This window comes from Lepus europaeus, chromosome 22 (assembly GCF_033115175.1).
Source record: "Lepus europaeus isolate LE1 chromosome 22, mLepTim1.pri, whole genome shotgun sequence".
Lineage (NCBI taxonomy): Eukaryota > Metazoa > Chordata > Mammalia > Lagomorpha > Leporidae > Lepus > Lepus europaeus.
The window spans coordinates 34,189,248-34,206,615 of record NC_084848.1 but is presented as its reverse complement, the minus strand read 5'-3'; the positions used below and the strand labels follow the sequence as shown (position 1 = coordinate 34,206,615).

Here is a 17,368-nt window from a genome sequence, read left to right as displayed (position 1 = left end):
AGGAACTTAAGTACTTGAGCCATCATGGGCTGCTTCGTGGGTAACTAGCAGGGAGCTAGATCTGCAGCACAACAGCTGGGACTACTAGAATCAGCACGTCTATATGGGTTGTGAGTGTCTGCCACAATGCCAATCCTTTTTTTACCATAGGATTTGCTATATAGTAATGGTCTGCATTGATTTTAGACTATCCCATGTGTTTTTCTCCCCTCTAAAATTGGTCAAAATCACATTATTCATAGCTTTAGTTAACAATACTACTAAAATTTATTGAATTCTAAATGTGGTGATGTTTATATTTTCACCAGTCTTCCTTGAAAGATTTTTTTTCCTTTACAGTTTTGGTGACACAACTCTACTTCTGGTCCTGAAAATACTGTGTGGATTGTCACTGCGTCAGTTTTATAAATGATGCCAAGTATGAGTTTTTTTTGTTTTGTTTTGTTTTGTTTTGACAGGCAGAGTGGACCGTGGAGAGACAGACAGAAAGGTCTTCCTTTTTGCCATTGGTTCACCCTCCAATGGCCGCCGCGGCCGGAGCACTGCGGCCGGCGCATCGTGCTGATCCGAAGCCAGGAGCCAGGTGCTTCTCCTGGTCTCCCATGGGGTGCAGGGCCCAAGCACCTGGGCCATCCTCCACTGCCTTCCCGGGCCATAGCAGAGAGCTGGCCTGGAAGAGGGGCAACCGGGACAGAATCCAGCGCCCCAACCGGGACTAGAACCTGGTATGCCGGCGCCGCTAGGTGGAGGATTAGCCTGTTGAGCCACAGCGCCAGCTCAAGTATGAGTTTTATTCATTTTAATTTTGATTAATGATCCTGTTCTGTTCTGACCCTACCCTCTCCCCAGTTCCTAGCCAGGGTTTTTGATTTACATACCAATAAACCATTTAGGTAGAGATAATCATCTACTAATTTGATGACCTTTGGAGCATATTTTTCTCTCTAGTAAGCAGTAAATCATTTGGAATCAGAAGTTGGAATCTCTTGTAAAGCTTTTTAGAGGCTCAAAAATTTAGATATAAGTGTTTCAGGAAAAAATAAAGAATGGAGAAGACCTATATGGAATAAATTGAGAGCAAAACAGTAGCTATGTGAGTTTGGTAATTAGAATTCTTCTAGAGTTTGTCATTGTGAAATTTTTTTTAAGATTATTTATTTGAAAGGCAAAGTTAGAGAGATGGAGAAACACACACACACACACACACAGAGAGAGAGAGAGAGAGAGAGAGAGAGAGAGAGAGAAAATGAATATGAGAGGTATCTTCTATCTGCTGGTTCATTCCCCAAATGGCCGCAACAGCCAGAGCGGGATGGATCCAAAGCCAGGAGCCAGGAACTTCTTCTGGGTCTCCCACATGGTTACAGGGTCCTAAGCATTTGGGCCATTCTCTGCTGCTTTCCCAGGCACATTAGCAGGGAGCTGTATTGGAAGAGGAGAAGCTGGGACTTGAACAAGTGTCCATATGGGATGCTACTGCTACCACTGCTGGTGGCAACTTTACCAGCTACACCACAGCGCTACCCCAGAATCTTTTTTTTTTTTTTTTTTTTTTAAGATTTATTTTATTTGAAAGGCAGAGTTGGGGGTGGGGGCAGAGAGGGAGAGAGAGAGATTTTCCATCCATTGGTTCATTCCCCCAAATGACAGCAATAGCTTGGACTGGGCCAGGCCAGAGCCAGAAGCCTGGAGCCTCCTCCAGATCTCCCACATAGGTGGAGGGGCGCAAGCACATAGCCCAAGCCCTGGCTCCTGTTATTGTGCATTTTAAAGAAATATTTATTTACTTACTTGAAAGGCAGAAGGAGAAAGAAATCTTCCATCTGCTGGTTCACTCCCAAAATGACTGCAACAGCCAGGGCTGGTCTGAGCCCAACCAAGAGCCTGGCACTCCATCCAGGTCTCCCACATGGGTGGCAAGGGCACAAGCACTTGGGCCTTTTTCTGCTGTTTTCCCAGATTGCATTAGCAGGGAGCAGGGTGGGAAGTGGAGGTTCCAGTACTGGAACTGGCAGTCCAGTAAGAGATGCTGACATTGCAGGCAGCAGCCACAACTCTGGTCCCTGTCCTTGTGAATTATAAACATGATACAAGAGTCAGTGCAAGGGCTGATGTGGGCGCCAGTTCAAGTCCTGGCTGCTTCACTTCCAATTCAGCTCCTTGCTGATGCACCCGGAAAAGCAGCCAAAGATGGCCCAAGTGCTTGGGCCCCTGCACCCACATGGGAGTCCTAGATGAAGTTTCTGGCTCTTGGCTTCAGCCTTAAGATACATTTCTCAGAAATATCCCTGTCATTAAGAGATGCATGACTATACTTGATTTTCTGTTTAGATTTTATTAAATTTATAGTTGAGAAAAATCGATTAACATCCCTAACTTGTTACAAAAATATTTAAAAGTTTTCAAAAAAATATAGAATCAAGGATCGGCTTTTAAATTGAAATTAATTAAAGGACCAGTGTTGTGGCATAGCAGGTAAAGCTACTGCCTGCAACATCAGCATCCCATATGGAACTGGTTCATGTCCTGGCTGCTCCTCTTCCATTCCAGCTCCCTGCTAATGACCTGGGAGAAGCAACAGAAGATGGCCCAAGTTTTTGGACCCCTGCCTCCCACGTGGTAGACCTAGATGAAACTCCTGGCTCCTGACTTCGACCTGCCCCCAAGTTGGCCATTGCAGCCATCTGGGTAGTGAACCAGCAGATGGAACATCTCTCTCTGTCTCTCTCTCTCCCCCCTTCTGTCTCTCCCTCTTTCTCTCTTTTTGTAACTCTTTCAAAATAAATAAGTAAATATTTTTAAAAAATTAAAATGAAATTTTAAAGCTCAGTTTCTCAGTTATTCTTGCCACATTTCAAGTGCTCAGTATCTGTATGTGGCTAGTAGCTACCATGTTTGACAGTGTAGTTTTAACAGCTTCACCATGTTGCATCGTGTGTATTTACTGTAATTTATGTACTCAGTTTCCTGCTGATGGATGGATGGTTAGCCATCCTCTATTTTTTGCTATTACAAATAATGCTACAATAGATTATAGAATTATATTGCATAGGATATAAATATATTGTTTGGGATAGAAGATGAATTAATACATCAGGTTCATTTTTAAAATTTGGTAAATGTTGGAAAATTACCCTCCAGAAATGTTGTAATGTTTTGTAAAATCAACAATACATAACATTTCCTGCCCTTTGCAGTTTGACACTGGGCATTATTGGTCACTCACACAGATGTGCATAAACCTTATACCAAAGCATTTTTTACATATTTATGCCACCTTTTTTACTCTCATAAATATATCCTTGGTGAGAACAACAGAAAGGCTGGGCTAGAAGCCATTAGAAGCTGTAATACATTCAAGTTGGGGCAAGGAAGCAAAAGTGTATTTCAGAAAGTACGTGATCAAGGTCTCAGAAAATTTACCCACAAGGACCCTTTCTCTGGAAGCCATTAAAGGACTCTCAAGAAGAGAAAAACAGATAAAGAGAAGCAACGTGAAGGGAATTTCCCAGGATAAGGACGAAGGAATGATGATGTCTCTGTTTGTGGCATGTCTCTAAATGTGTGTAGGATTTCAGATTGGAGCATGGTTATGTCAGATTCCATGCAGGAAACAGATGGCAAAAATCAACATGAGTAATTGAAGAGCCTTTAGTGAAAAGACTGTTAATAAAGGTGTGGGCAAGGATTAGGAATTAACAAAGGAGAATGAAGCATACCAGATTTACCAACAGCAGAAAACCTAAGCCTAAGCCTGAAGGAGCAAAACAGCAGAAATTACTAGAATTTGCCAGAGCTATAGCTATAGAAGTAGGGCTACTGAATGGAATCTGTGGCCTTAAAGGAACCTAACCCCTGCCAAATTACAGGAGGAAGTTGGAAGAATAAAGAACCCTATCACTCTCCTTCCTTCCAGTGGGTTTTTCCTACTGTCTGAACCCTTTAAGAGCTGGAGAGCAAGAGAACATAGATACTGCCAATTTCTAAGTAGAACTTGAGGCAAATGGAAAAAGGTCAGGGATAGATTTGGGCAGAAAGATGTCTAGCATAGAGCTGGAGGGTAGAGGGCTTCAGAAGCTAAGTCTCACAAAGATGAAGCAGATTTTAATGTATATATTTAAATATATTAATTCTTCTACCAGAGAATATAGGGATGTATTAGTGATTTAACTAAAAAGTGAAACTTAAGGGGAGAAGGAAATATAAGAGAGCTAAATTCTCATCTTAATGGTAGATGATCATTAGATAATGTTACTGAAAAAAGAAAAAATGGCAGTATATGTGGATATAAAATACATAATATGTAATATATACACACTTCCCAAACATGTTACTAGAAATATGAAAATAACTTCAGCCCGGCGCCACGTCTTACTAGGCTAATCCTCCGCCTGCGGTGCCGGCACCCCGGGTTCTAGTCCTGGTTGGGGCACCGGATTCCATCCCGGTTGCTCCTCTTCCAGTCCAGCTCTCTGCTATGGCCCAAGTCATTGGGCCCTGTACCCACATGGGAGACCAGGAAAGGCATCTGGCTCCTGGCTTTGGGTCAGCGCGGTGCGCCAGCCACAGCGCGCCGGCCATAGCGGCCATTTGGTGGGTGAACCAATGGAAAAGGAAGACCTTTCTCTCTGTCTCTCTCTCACTGTCCACTCTGCCTGTCAAAAAAAAGAAAGAAACTTCAAGATGAAACTGTTGAAGGAGTTAAAAGTCATCCTCTCTAGACAGAACTTGGGTTCTGTGAGTAAGGCATTGAATTGTTTTTTCTTACAGTAAGTTCATGGAATCATTTGCTGTTTTATAAAACCACATTCATGCCCGCACATAGTTATGTGTCATACAACTACACATACAACACATATACACTTATAGTTTGGGAGGGGGGGTCAATTATTTAAAGTGGTTATAAAAAACATTGCTGTGATTATTTGTATCACTCCTTTTTCATTATGATTATCAAAGCATTTGAGAAAATTTCTTTCTTGGGTTATTAAATGTTTTGCAATAATTGGATATATAAATTTAAATACTTGGTATATATACTATCTAAATGCTCATTCAAGTTTGATGAGGCAGGTATTGAGTTTCTAATATGAGCATACATAACACTGTACAGGGGCTTTAAGACCCACTACCAGTAGATTGAAATTGTTACTGAGTATTTGCAGTGTAGTTGAAAAGATAAGATATTCCTACATGAAAATTTAATAACAGTGCCAGATAGGACAGATTAATGACAGAGAAAATAAGTACTTTGACTTAATGATTAAGTTAGAACCATCAGTAAATCCTTCTGGGACTTGAGCTGTACATGGCAGTATGGGAAAGATATTGGAGGCTAGGAATGGAAATTTAAATCTGCATGATTTGTTTCAGAATGCTGTCTTGATTTTGTTAGCTATTTAATAACAAAGTATAATTCCTATTAAAGTAATTTGTTTTAAATTATTTGCTTTAATGATTCTTTTATTTTGATGGGGAAGTAGGTTTAGGTCATTTTAACTTTTAACATTGTCATAAATAGTACCCTAAGTGTGTGTGTGTGTGTGTGTATACACTTTAATACACATTTTTAAAAAATATTTGCTGTGTCTTTTTTTTAATTTAAGATTTATTTATTTGAAAATCAGAGTTACGGCCTGCGCCGTGGCTTAACAGGCTAATCCTCCGCTTTGTGGCGCCGGCACACCGGGTTCTAGTCCCGGTTAGGGCGCCAGATTCTATCCCGGTTGCCCCTCTTCCAGGCCAGCTCTCTGCTATGGCCCGGGAAGGCAGTGGAGGATGGCCCAGGTGCTTGGGCCCTGCACCCGCATGGGAGACCAGGAGAAGCACCTGGCTCCTGGCTTCGGATCAGCGCGATGAGCTGGCCGCAGCGGCCATTGGAGGGTGAACCAACGGCAAAAGGAAGACCTTTCTCTCTGTCTCTCTCACTATCCACTCTGCCTGTCAAAAATAAAAAATAAAAATAAAATAAAAAAAATTTGCAGTATACTTGAATTGATAAATGTTCTGTATTCAAGGTAGAAAATAAATGCTATGGAAGAAAATTAGATTAAGTTCTCTAGAAGAATAGGTTGTGGAAGGGAGCAGACAGGTTTAAGTAACATTTCATGACACTTGATGGAAAAGAAAAATTAACAATTAAAAATATTGAACAGAGAGGAATTTTTCTGGGTATAAAACAATGTGTAATCTGTAGAGGTGGAAAATTCAGGGCTTGTATGAGGAGACTTCAAAAAAATATGGAAAATTCATGTTATGAAAAAGTAAATGGATTTCACCTTTTTTGCATCAAAATAAACTTAATTTTTCATAAACTTGTTGAAGTCCCTTCCCGTGAGAAATACTGAGTAACCTGATTTGGAAGATGGAGGATGAAGAAACAAAGTGGGAAAAATTCTGGTACAAAGTCAGGCTAAGAAATCTGTAATGTTATCTTGTTTTTTGTTTTTGTTTTTTTAAGTGCCCTAGCAGTGCCATTTAGATTTCTTTTTCTTTCTTTCTTTCTTTCTTTTCTTTTTTTAAAGTAGTAGAGAGCCAGCACAAGCTCTCATGCATTGATTGACTCCTCAAATGATTGCAACATTCTGTCTAGGACCAAAGCTAGGAACCTGGAACTCAATCCAGGTCTTCCACATGAGTGATAAGGACCCAATTATTTGAGCCATCACTACTGTTTCCCAGGTCTGCAATAGCAGGAAACTGTAGTCAGAAGCAGGAGGTACGTACTAAACCCAGGAACATCACTAGGAAACTGGAATGTTGGTCGCTGAGTTTCCCTTTTCATAGATAGTAGGAAAATTCATTCACGTTTCTACCCATGACTGCTTCTGCTGTTTGGTTAGCTAAGTGTTTGGGAACTTTGAGCAATAAATGTCTTACCACATTCAGGTGCTAAAATAAACTTGTAGTCTTTTAACATATATAACAGTGAAGTTAATTATCATATTAATATTTATTTTATGAAGCAATCAGTTGAAGGAAAAAGATGAGTTTGATCTGGTATAATTGTGTGGTTTTTGAAGGGAGTATATGGTCAGCATATGTCATTTTATAGAGATGTAACTAACAGATCACAGAAGGATTCACCCCTTTGGAGGTTAGCTCTTGTCCTGTTACTTAACTTTCAGTTTTTACATGTCTAGCAAATGGGGACATATGACCTACCTACCTTTCAGGGAAATTGAGAGATTAGACTACATAATGTGCTTGATTTGGCTGTAGAAGCTACAACACTTTACAAATGTAAGATAAGGAGTTATAATATAACTATTATATATTATATAATGTTATTGTATAATGTTGAGTATTACAATACATGTATTATGTATTTCTATCCTTTCTCCTTGGTGTCCTATCTAGTATTTAAGAATTTGCTAAAACTCTTGCTTTAAATGCAATACTTATAAGAGGGAATTTATAATCTCCTTTCCAGCTCTTGTCTCCAGACTCCTCCCACCCAGGTGATAAATCTTATTCTCTAAATTTTCCTTTTTTAAAGTTCCAGAATTCTCTCAGCTTTAATAGTCAAACTTAGTGTTTTAGAATTATATTTGGCTCCTGGTCTCAATCCTGTCACATCTATCCTTTTGTAAAACCATTGTTTGAAATGATCCCTTTGCATTCCTTCTACTACTCTCTTTATGCTCTCATGTGCAAAGTATTAAAACGTTATTTTCACTGGTTACTCTATTTTTATTTCCTTCCTAGTCAAACTCTGGTTACAGTATAGAATAGATTTTGCTTTCTGAAAAGCCATTTTTGTTTTCTAACTCAGAAACCTATACTCTCCCACTGCTTGCAGGAGAAAATTCAAACAATTTAGTTTAGCATTCAGAGTATCCTCTGGTTTATCTTCTATCTCTTACACTGTCCCTTATCTAGACCATTCTTATTCTGCAACTAGTCCATATACATTCCTGATTGTTAGCCACAGAAAAGCCATATTGCTTGTAATTTTAAACCACATGTTAAAAAAAATGCATTTCTAGCTAGTTTGAAAATGTCATGAATTAACTTTTGTCCTAGTGCCTTTTTTTAAAAAAAAACTTGTTAACCTTTTGGGTATATTTAATCTTTTATTACTAAGGAATTGAAGGTGATAATGGAGCAGTTCAAGTAACCAACCATTTGATATCTTTGATACTCTTTGGCTTCCAACCAATTCCTGCTATGAGCGTGTGGTCTTGAATATCATCCTAAGACTTTCAGCTTTGTCTTTGATACGAACAAATAGAGAATTTCCCACAGATTAAAAGCAAAACACTTTTCACTTCAGGAAATGTCATCTGAAATATATAGGAAGGGTCGGCATTGTGGTGTGGCAGGTAAAGCTGCTGCTTGTGACACTGACATCCCATATGGATGCTGGCTCAAGTCCTGGCTGCTCTACTTCCAATCCAGCTCCCTGCTCATAGCATGGGAAAAGCAGTGAAAAATGGCCCAGGTACTTGGATCCCTGCTACCCAGGTGGGAGACCTGGATGAAGCTAATACCTAAAATATATAGAGAACTTAATTATCTGGCTAAAAGAAAGAATCCCAGTGCTCTCTTGTCCCCTCATAATATGATTCTTTATATTGCAAGGTACTTCTGTTACAGTTGTATCTACATGTGTATAGGAAGGTGGTAAAGTAGGATCCAGTATGCAACCCCAGTGTTCCCTGGGGATACTTAAGGCCGCGCCTAAATTTTAGGCATAACAAACGCAAGGAGAGTCTGGTAGGTGTTTGGATTTGCAAATATGTTTCTCATAAAGTCTCCTTGTTTAAAAGAGAATCCCTATGGAGAATTGAAAGAAAATCTTAAGAGGGCCTGTGTGTTGTAGCCCTTCAAGTTAAGCTGCCACCTGCAACGCCAGTATCCCATGTACTGCTTTCCTACGCCATTAGCAGAGAGAGCAAGATTAGAAGAGCAGCTGGGACTTGAACTAGAGCCCATATGGGATGCTGGCACAATAGGCCAAGGCTTAACCTACGGTTCCACAGTGTACATGAGAAACCTTTTTTTTTTTTTTTTTTTTGACAGGCAGAGTGGACAGTGAGAGAGAGACAGAGAGAAAGGTCTTCCTTTTGCCATTGGTTCACCCTCCAATGGCCGCCGCGGTAGCGCGCTGCGGCCGGCGCACCGCACTGTTCCGATGGCAGGAGCCAGGTGCTTCTCCTGGTCTCCCATGGGGTGCAGGACCCAAGGACTTGGGCCATCCTCCACTGCAGTCCCTGGCCACAGCAGAGAGCTGGCCTGGAAGAGGGGCAACCGGGACAGGATCGGTGCCCCAACCGGGACTAGAACCCGGTGTGCCGGCGCCGCAAGGCGGAGGATTAGCCTGTTGAGCCACGGCGCCGGCTGAAACCTTTGAATAATATTGAAGACTGAATGCTGCAGGTTACGAGTTATATTAGAAAATATTAGTTAATATTCTCGTGTTTAACTCAGGGTGTCTCAGCTTTGGCTGAAATTTATCTTCAATTATCTCAATAGTACTTCTGAACATTTGTGGATACTAATGGTTTTTCAACCAAGGTTGATTTTTGCCATTCATCATCCCCTTTCAGGAAATTTGACAATGTCCAGAAACATTTTCACTGCTGTAACTTGGGAAAGACAGTTGTACTAACTGGCATCTACTTGGTAAAAGCCAGAGCTGCTACTAAAAATGCAAAGGACACTGCCCACAACGAAGAGCTATCTAAGTCCAAAATATGTAACCCACTGGTTCACACCCAAATGGCTGCAGTGGCTGGGGCTGGTTCCAAGCTGAAACTGAGAATCAGGATTTCAATCCAGGTCTCTCCCAGAGTGGCAGGGATGCAACTATTTGAACCATCATTGCCCTCTGCCTCCTAGGGTGTGCATTAGCAAGAAATTGGAATTGGGAATGAAACCAGGACTTGAACCCAATATGAGATGTGGGTATCCCAAGTAGTAACTCAACTGATAGGCCAAATGCCTGCCCCAAGTTGAAATTTTCTTACATGATGTGAAATAATGGTCCAGTTTCATTCTTCTGCATGTGACTATCCAGTTTGGAAATAAATCTTTGATAAAATTTTATAAATAAGTATTTTAGAATATAGGTAGCAAATTGTAAATGCAGCAGTATTTTTTCCAACTGTTTTGTCCATGTTAATCTTATTTTGTCTCAAGGCAATTGTATGGCCTAGAATCTCAAGGTGAGAATAGGAACTTGTAAATTAAATCTTTCAATTGCTATGTGTTTTTTTTTTTTTAAGACATATTTATTTATTTATAAGTCAGAGTGACAGAGAAAGAGAGAGCTTCATCTGCTAGTTCATTCCCCAAATACCCACAACAGCCAGGAGTAGACAAGGCTGAAGCCAGGGCCCAGGAACTCCATCTGGGTCTCCCGTGTGTGTTAGGCACCCAGGTACTTGAGCCATCATCATCTACTGCTTCCCAGGTGCATTAGCAGGAATCTGAATCAGAAGCGCAGAGTAGCCGACACTTGAACCAGGCATTCTCACGTAAGATGTGGGTATTCCAAGCAGCAGCTTCACATGCCACGCCTCAGTGTCTCCCCCAGCTGTGTTTTATTTTTTATTTTTTATTTTTTTGCCAGGAATAAAAAAGCTACCAGATCTCTGAATGTTTGCATCTGAAAAAGATTTATCTTCTAATCTAATGATATTGCCTTATTGTGATCTAACTGAATCAAGTGTTTGGAGTCGTGTGTTTTTTTTTTTTTCCTGCCCATGAAAGCAGATGATTTGAGTGACTTTTTTTTTTTTTTTTGACAGGCAGAGTGGATAGTGAGAGAGAGAGACAGAGAGAAAGGTCTTCCTTTTGCCGTTGGTTCACCCTCCAATGGCCGCTGCGGCCGGCGCATCGTGCTGATCCGAAGCCAGGAGCCAGGTGCTTCTCCTGGTCTCCCATGCGGGTGCAGAGCCCAAGCACTTGGGCCATCCTCCACTGCACTCCTGGGCCATAGCAGAGAGCTGGCCTGGAAGAGGGGCAACCAGGACAGAATCCGGCACCCCAACCGGGACTAGAACCTGGTATGCCGGTGCCGCAAGGCGGAGGATTAGCCTGTTAAGCTACGGCGCCGACCATTGAGTGACATTTAAGTTGTTACTCATATTGCCTTTATTCTCCTTTGAGATCTTTATTAGATTTTTACGTTGAAGACTCTTATTATGAGAAGTTTGCTTCTATTCTTTACAAATTTAAGTGGCATAGTGCATTTTAAATGCAGTTAGTTTTAAAGCTATGAGAAGAGCATTGGCTTTTTTGGAATGCCATTATCTGAATGATACTATCTGAAACCTAAAACATAAACTTTGTGGAATTTTAGAAATGTCCTTTATTGTAGGACTTGTCAGAGTATTCCATTAAAAACCAAACACAGGACATTGCACTTGGTCTTTTAGGGGGCCTGATTTGTCTGTTTTATGAATTTGCTTAATAGTTTTTAAAGTAATTTTTATTTTGTACTTAAAGAGTTAAACAAATTCAGTTTGTCAAATATGTGGCTTAAATTTTTTTTTTTTTTTAATTTTTGACAGGCAGAGTGGACAGTGAGAGAGAGAGACAGAGAGAAAGGTCTTCCTTTTGCCATTGGTTCACCCTCCAATGGCCGCCGCGGTAGCGTGCTGCGGCCGGCGCACCACACTGATCCGATGGCAGGAGTCAGGTGCTTCTCCTGGTCTCCCATGGGGTGCAGGACCCAAGGACTTGGGCCATCCTCCACTGCAGTCCCTGGCCACAGCAGAGAGCTGGCCTGGAAGAGGGGCAACCGGGACAGAATCTGGCACCCCAACCGGGACTAGAACCCAGTGTGCTGGCGCCGCGAGGCGGAGGATTAGCCTATTGAGCCACGGCGCCGGCCAAAATTTTCTTAAAAAGTTTTTTAGTTCTGTAATTTAAGAAGTAATTTTCAATTAAATATTGAGTGATCTATTTACTTTTGTTTAAATTGTTCCTTTTTTACTGACTAATAATTTCTGAGGAAATACCCTCCATGACTAGCCCCAAATATATTTCCATTCAACTTCTATTCACTTAGTTTTGTACATAGCTAAATTACTTCCATAAATATGTGTGGCCTGTTCATTGTTAGAAAATTAAATTTATTCAGAGTTAAACATTTATTGGGTAAATAGGGCCATTTATGTGATGCTAGTATATGACTTGTTTTTGGAATATACAGTGGTCTTTTTTCTTTTTAAAGATTTATTTATTTAAATTAGGCTAAGAGAGATCGATGTCCCAACTGTTGGTTCACTCCCCCAGATGGCTGCATGGGGCTGCCAGCTGAAGCCAGCAGCCTGGAACTGAAGCCAAGGATCCCTTATGTGGTTGGCAGTGATCCAAGTACTTGGCCACCTTCTGTTGCTTGCTCAGGCTCATTGGCAGGGAACTGGATCAGAAGTGGAGCAGCTGGCACTTAGTGCTCTGATAACTTGCTGTACTACAATACCAACTCCCAATGGTGGTCTTTTAATCAGTCTCTTTGAGCTACAGTTTCCAGGCAACAAGATGTCATCTAAACTGTGTGATTTGAGGTTTTGGTTTTTTTTAAAAGTCAGCTAAATAGATATAACTACTTTAAAATTCCCTAATTTTAAATGTTTGACTTAATGGGTTTTTAAAAGCATCATTGAAGCGTAATTTACATTCTAGAAAATTCACATGTTTTTATGGATATGGTATGAGTTTTGGTAAATTTATATAATATTGAAATTAATTTTTGAACACTAGTTTCACAGGGAAAAAAATTTCCTCATGTCCTTTTGAGGTGACTCTCTACTCCCACCCTTTGCCCCAAGAAACCACCAAATTGCTTTCTGTTACAGTATTAATTTTGTCCTTTCTAGAAATTTCTTTTTTTTTTTTTTAAGGTTTTTCCCTTTATTGATGGTTTCATCTGTTGTGCAATTCTTTTTTTTTTTTTTTTTTTTTGACAGGCAGAGTGGACAGTAGAGGGAGACAGAGAGAAAGGTCTTCCTTTTTGCCGTTGGTTCACCCTCCAATGGCCGCCGCAGTAGGTGCGCTGCGGCCGGCGCACTGCGCTGTTCTGATGGCAGGAGCCAGGTGCTTCTCCTGGTTTCCCATCCCATGGGGTGCAGGGCCCAAGAACTTGGGCCATCCTCCACTGTACTCCCTGGCCATAGCAGAGAGCTGGCCTGGAAGAGGGGCAACTGGGACAGGATTGGTGCCCTGACCGGGACTAGAACCTGGTGTGCCGGCGCCGCAAGGCGGAGGATTAGCCTAGTGAGCCGCGGCGCCGGCCAGAAATTTCATATAAATAGAATCATACAGTATGGACTCTAGTATTTGGGATTATGTTTTTGAGACCATCCATGTTGTCATGTATATCAGTAGAACATCTTTTTTATTGCTAAACAGAATTCCATATTTTTTAATTAATTATTTTGAGAGACAGATACATAAAGAGAGGTCCCATCTGTTGGTTCACTTTCTAAATGCTGTGACAGCCTGGGCTTGGCCAAGGTCAGAGGTGGAAGCTCAGAATGCAAGGCTCTCACATGGGTGGCTAGGACCCAACCACTTAAGCCATCGCTGCTTCCTCCCAGGGTCCAGCCTTAGCAGGAAGCTGGAGTCAGGAGCCAGAGCTCATCATCAGACACTGATATTGGACTCAGGCATCCCATCCAAAGTCTTCACTGCGGGGCCCAAGGCCCACCCTGTGACTGGCTTCTTTAACTTCTGTTTTCCAGATTCAGCTATATTGTAGGATATGTGTGTACTTCATTTCTGTTTATTAAATAATACTACTTCTTTATGAATATACAACTTTTGGTTTATTCATTCATCAATTGATAGGCATTTTTATTTCTTCTTTTTGACTGTTAATAATGCTATGAATGTTTTTGCATGTACTTTTACCTGTAAATGTATGTTTTCATTTCTGTTGCTGTATACCTAGGAACAGAATTACTGGGATGTAGGATAGCTATGTTTAGCCTTTTGAGGAACTGCCAGACTTTTCAGTGTGGCTGCATCATTTGACATTCCCAACAGCACTAATACACAACAACATTGATTGTAATTCATGTCCCTTAGAGACTGGAGTGATGGTGGTAATGGTGCATTTTTATGACTGTATACTAAGAAATTTTACCTATCTGTAAACAGACTTTGGTGTTATATTGAATTAAGCTTTCTTTTTCCCCTCAAAGACACTACAGACTTCTTTACTTGATTAAGAGTTTTGTTTTTCTATTTTACAGATTAAGAAAGTTAGCCTGAGTTTTATGAAAAACCAGAGAAGAGAAACTAAGGACAGTAGACAAAGTTTTTCCAGTTTGCACAATGTAAGTTCTTTTCACTGTTCTTGGCCTGAGTCCTGTGTTAGCTGACAAAGCTGTTTCTATGGAAACGAGTAGTCCAACCTCTTAGAATGTCAGAGGAATGCTGATGACTTAAAATGAGACATCCCAGCTGCTGGTTAAAGGGCAGTATTGTAGAAGTGGGAGAAGGATGAATTGAAAAATATTCTAGAGTTCTGGACTCTAGTATAGACTGAAGGTGGTTATGCATATCCATTTCTCTTTGCCTAAAAATTAGAGTAGTAATTATATAGAAAACTGTATTTCTGCTCACTTTCTTGCATCCCAGCTTTTACATAAATGATTCTGTTGTTACCAAATTTTCTGTGGGCCTGTACCTCTTAAGCTATTTTCAATTCCCTTAATCTCAATCATTCACATTTATTGAAGCTTGTTTAGCTTCCTTTTACAGAACTGTCTCCCATAACCAAACAAAACCTTTCTCCATCTTTTTGCTATGCTGTGTGAAATAGACACTAAATTCTACTGATTATATAACTTAAATATTTCTTCATTATAACTTTTCTTCATTATCACTGTCTTAGTGTTCAGGACTCCATTTCTTTCTTCCTTTTTTTTTTTTTTTTTTTTAATGATTTATTTACTTATTTATTTGAAAGGGTTACAGAGAGAAAGCAGTCTTCCATTCACTGATTCTCTCCCAACATGGCTGCAGTGGCTGGTGCTGGGCCAGGCCAGGCTGAAGCCAAGAGTCAGGAGCTTCTTCCGGATCTCCCACATAGGTGCAGGGGCCCAAGCACTTGGGCTGTCTCCTGCTGCTCTCCCAAGCACATTAGCAGGGAACTGGATCAGAAGTAGAGCATCCAGGTCTCCAACTAGCACCCGTATAGGATGCCAGCATTGCAGATGGTGGCTTAACCTGCAACACCATAATGCCCGCCCCAGGGACTGTTTCTTATGAGTGTTTTCAAACTGATCTCATTGCCACCCCACAGTCAGTCTTCTATGCTTGGATACTTCAGAATGATATTTCTGTAAAATTGCATATGATCACAACATTTTCTGCTTAATATCTTTTAATGATTCTTACCAATTTCAAGATAAAGGTCTTTAGCTCTAAAACTTGTCTCAATCTGGTTGCCTGCATGTGTTTCAGTTTTATCCTTTTACATGCTCCCATTTGTCCCATCCAGCTTGATTATCTTCTATTCTGTTCTCTGAAAGTACCATTCTCATACTCTTCCTTCCTGTTGATCATGTGATTTCATCTGCCTGGATCATATTCTACTGTCTGTCTGATTTTTAGTTGCCTATTGAAATACAGTCCATAGAAATGTATCTTTATGGTTTGAGTATTTCCAAATGTCCCTTACCACAGCCTGTTTAGAGTCCATTGCCTGTGTATTTATGTTCTGTGAAGTTATGCCATTCTAAATTTAGTTGAACAAATATTTATTAGGCAATCCCTATATGTTGTGTATTACCTAAGCACTGGGAGTAAAAAATTAGATAGTGATTCCTGTCTCTAATAAATTCTTTGCTGTCTCCCAGTAGAATGTGAACACTCCAATGCAGATAACCGAAATGAAATTGTAAGTGGATTATTATCAGGTTGCGAAGTTTTTCTGAGAGTTAAAGATTAGATCTGGATAGTCAATCATGACGATAGTCCAAGCATGAGAATTCTGACCCAGATCACACCTGGCTCAGTCTCTTGTACATCACTTTCCGTTTTCCCTCATGATTTAGTGTAAAGAATAGCAATAAATAACCTTAGAGTTTTAATATCAGTTCATAAGTTTTATAGACTAGCTTATGTTTTTTACTAGCATAAGTAAAAATGCATGGTTAATTATTAAATTTTATTTTATTTTATTTTTTTGACAGATTTATAGACAGTGTGAGAGAGAGAGAGTGAAAGGTCTTCCTTCCATTGGTTCACTCCCCAAATGGCCTCTACGGGCAGAGCTGTGCCGATCTGAAGCCAGGAGCCAGGTGCTTCCTCCTGGTCTCCCATGCGGGTGCAAGGGCCCAAGCACTTGGGCCATCCTCCACTGCCCTCCTGGGCCACAGCAGAGAACTGGACTGGAAGAGAAGCAACCGGGACTAGAACCCGGTGCCCATATGGGATGCTGGCACCGCAGGTGGAGGATTAACCAAGTGAGCCACGGCGCCGGCTCCAAATTTTATTTTTATTTATTTATTTATTTTGGACAGAGTTAGACAGTGAGAGAAAGAGAGACAGAGAGAAAGGTCTTCCTTTTCTGTTGGTTTACCCCCAAAATGGCCACTATGGCTGGTGTGCTGCAGCCAGCGCGCTGCGCCCATCTGAAGCCAGGAGCCAGGTGCTTCTTCCTGGTCTCCCATGCGGGTGCAGGGCCCAAGCACTTGGGCCATCCTCCACTGCCTTCCCAGGCCACAGCAGAGAGTTTGACTTGGAAGAGGAGCAACCGGGACAGAATCTGGCGCCCCAACCAGGACTAGAACCCAGGGTGCCAGCACTGCAGGTGGAGGATTAGCCAAGTGAGCTGCAGCACTGGCCCCAAATTTTATTTTATTTAATTAATTAATTGATTTATTTTTTGACAGGCAGAGTGGACAGTGAGAGAGAGAGACAGAGAGAAAGGTCTTCCTTTTCTGTTGGTTCACCCCCCAATGGCCACTGCGGCCGGCGCATTGTGCTGATCCAAAGCCAGGAGCCAGATGCTTCTCCTGGTCTCCCATGCGGGTGCAGAGCCCAAAGACTTGGGCCATCCTCCTCTGCCTTCCAGGGCCATAGCAGAGAGCTGGACAGGAAGAGGAGCAACTGGGACAGAACTGGTACCCCGACCGGGACTAGAACCTGGTGTGCCGGCGCTGCAGGTGGAGGATTAGCCTATTGAGCCACTGCGCCGGCCAAATTTTATTTTTAATACACAGTAATTGTTGTAAGTAGTGAAGGTTGAGAGTTTTAAATTTCTGGAAATATATATACTCTGATCATTAAAATTAAGCATAGCACTACTATAACTCCTGTAGAAGTTTCTGCTTACTCGTAATGAAAATATTTTAAAATAAATTTTAAGTAAATTTGAATTTGCATTTGTATATGATCAACGTAT

General features: G+C 41.1%; 1 protein-coding gene across 3 annotated transcripts in view; it reads left to right on the top strand.

Annotated features, from left to right (window-relative positions):
* The window catches only part of PALS1 (protein associated with LIN7 1, MAGUK p55 family member), an 84,999-nt gene that overhangs the window by 14,135 nt on the left and 53,496 nt on the right, over positions 1-17,368 (top strand). Inside the window, exons 1-2 of one of the 3 annotated variants that reach the window (XM_062181353.1) lie at positions 761-781; positions 14,208-14,291. The exons of 1 other annotated variant lie outside the window; for it this stretch is intronic. The gene's annotated coding sequence lies outside the window, so the exon portion shown is untranslated. Of the gene's footprint in view, positions 1-760; positions 782-14,207; positions 14,292-17,368 lie in introns of those variants that run through there. One more of the 3 variants, XM_062181352.1, reaches the window with a different exon arrangement.